Source organism: Balaenoptera ricei, chromosome 6, assembly GCF_028023285.1.
Source record: "Balaenoptera ricei isolate mBalRic1 chromosome 6, mBalRic1.hap2, whole genome shotgun sequence".
Lineage (NCBI taxonomy): Eukaryota > Metazoa > Chordata > Mammalia > Artiodactyla > Balaenopteridae > Balaenoptera > Balaenoptera ricei.
In genome coordinates, this window is record NC_082644.1 from 73,915,966 (window position 1) to 73,918,701 (window position 2,736).

Genomic DNA, 2,736 nt, shown 5'->3' on the forward strand with positions numbered 1-2,736 from the left:
TCAATTCGTTTTTCCATTTCAGGATGCAGCATACTTTGGGGCAGATTTTTAGTAATTCTTCCACCCAATACATTAACTATGACTAATTCAACTTAAAAATGCAGAGCTGACAAAAGTTCTGTTTTAAAGCATAGTCCTTCTTCTGTCTGGCTAGTCTTACTTGGAAACGCTTCATTTTTTCTTTTGTGATACCTCAATTCCTCTCCTTCCCTCGTGCAGTTTATTCTAAGGAAGCTGTTTTCGTTTTGTTTTGAAGCTATTGTAACCTCTCTAAAATAAATGGAGACAAAAATCCCTGCATAACTTTTAAACCTTTAAAAAAAACAACAACATTCTTAGCTCATTTTCTTTCCACAGACTCCTGTGGGATGTTAGGGTGTGTATCCCTTCCCTCACTTAACAGATATGAAGACTGAGATGCAAGGAAGTGACTTGTGACAGAACTCCATTGAAAACATAAATCTGCTTCCTAGCTCTTCGGGCTTCACAACTGAACTCTTTGGTTTTGTGAAATATTAACTCTGCTTAACAGATTCTTAAGAACTGGAACCAGCCAGAGGTCCTTAGCCATTGAATATTGTGGCATTACTTGATCAACAATTAGTATGACTCTTAGAGTCTGATTAACTATGTTTGCCTCTCCCTCTGTAGGAATGATGGGGTTGTTTTTCACCTTGATAGCTGATAAAAGAATCTAGGGCCAATGTCTCTTCCAGGAGGTGTACTATCCGCAGAATTGATTAAAAATACATTTATTTTCCTAAGTGGGTGTGAGGGACACCTGTTTCTATGTGATGTAGATCCAGTGAGGTCTAACCATACCCCCCACTGGCTATTAGCCTTTGTTAAGGTTTGGGAAAGTTACATCAGGTTCCTGGTCTCTAAAGGAAGGGTCTCAAATTTACTCTTCTAGTTTGAAGTCTACGGTAGTTTATTTCGACTTTGCTTTTAAAGTGGTACAGAAAGATACTGCAGTAGGTGACTACACAGGAAAGGGAAGTTTAGAAAAGGGGTGCTGGTCAACTAAGAATATCATCATCACCATCCTACTAAGGTAGGTGGTAGGTACATGTAAAGTGAAGCCATCTTAGAGTTCTTGTATTCCAATCTCCTTAATTTTAGAAAAGAATTCACTGAAGCCCAAGGGAGTCTGCCTACTTCATGATTTTTCTGGGACAAACTCTGTCCCCAAGGATACAAGATCAGTTAGAAATTTCACATTTGCTTGCCTCTTTAAGGTCCACCACAAATACCAGCAGGATCTCTCCAGGACTCCCATGATCACGGCCTATACAGTCTCTCAGATTTGCATTGTAACTGGCATTGCAGTGGGCACCTTCAGATAGCAGAAAGCCCTATAGTTAACATCGGGGTTATTCCAGAAAAGAAGGAAAGTTTGTATCTTTCCTTGAAGATTGTAATCCAGGAACCTGAATAAGTCAATCATCATAGGTTTTTGTGTTTTTTGGTTTTTTTCTATATAGACTTACTTCTTGCCCTCTTCTCTTTAACTCCCTCTAATTTAATTTTGTTTGGACTGGACATAAACCCTGAACTCTTCCAACTCATTCATTTCAGAGCTATACAAGAAAGTAATAAAATACAACTCAGATTTCATTTACATGAATTTCTCTCACACACTTACAAACATAACTACTACTTGATTTAGAGTATCTTTTTAAACCCAACAATTCTAGAAGTGTAGACTGCTTTCTCCTTTTTCTCCTCTTCCACGTATCCACTCTCCAGATATTTATGTTTCTGTCAATGAGTTAGGCATGGGGGAATACAGAAATGAAAAGACAGTCTGTCCTCAATGAGGCTTATATGTTAAAAACAACTATAGCTATAGATAGATATAAATATCTCACAAGTAATAATTCCTACATCAGGATTTTTTCTTGTGTTTTCAACAATAGGATTTCCTTTCTGTGCTAGAGTGCATATTATAGTGAAAACCAATTAATGCTGTTTTGCCAGCATGTGGTTGTCCCAATTAAAATTCTGGCAAAATAAATTATCCCAGATCAATGTGAATCATTCCAAATTGCAATGAATAATTTATAGTAAAGTATATATTATGCCACATAAATATAAGAAGTCTGTTTTCCCCCAAGTTAATCTTTGTAAATACACATTTCAAATCCACACAAACCAACTGGGAGGAGCAGAGCATTCAAAGACTAGAACTGTGCTTACAGTTTGTAAGTATGCATTTTCCTCCCTAATTTCTGCCTAAACCTTGGCTTTATTTTCCCAGTTCTCAAGAACAATGGCCTGTAGCAAGAACGTCTAAGTCTGATTTTCTGTGCATCCTAAAGTTTTTATTTTCATTATCACCCCTCCTAAGAGGCAGTGCCTACAGTGAGCTGATTTTCAGTTCAGGCCAGCATGGGGCAGGGAACTGGCCTCCTGGGCCTGAGGGTGGCTGTGTGACCTCAGGCAACCTCTTAAAGCTATTTCCTTATCTGTGAATTAATGGGATTAGATTAATACATCTCTGTAGTCCCTTCCAAACTCCAAATACTCCAGGGGTCCTCCCACCAACCAAAAAATTCTAGGCAAGACTTGGGTTTTTTAAACACCACCTCATCTGCTGTGCATTTACAAATGCAGCTCTTTAGGACAGTGAAAGTGAGAATACCTTAAATCAATATTTAATTGGATAGCAGGCACAAATATAAATTCGTTCCAAATCCCTTAAATCCTTTATTCCTTAGTTTCTTGTTATAGTGC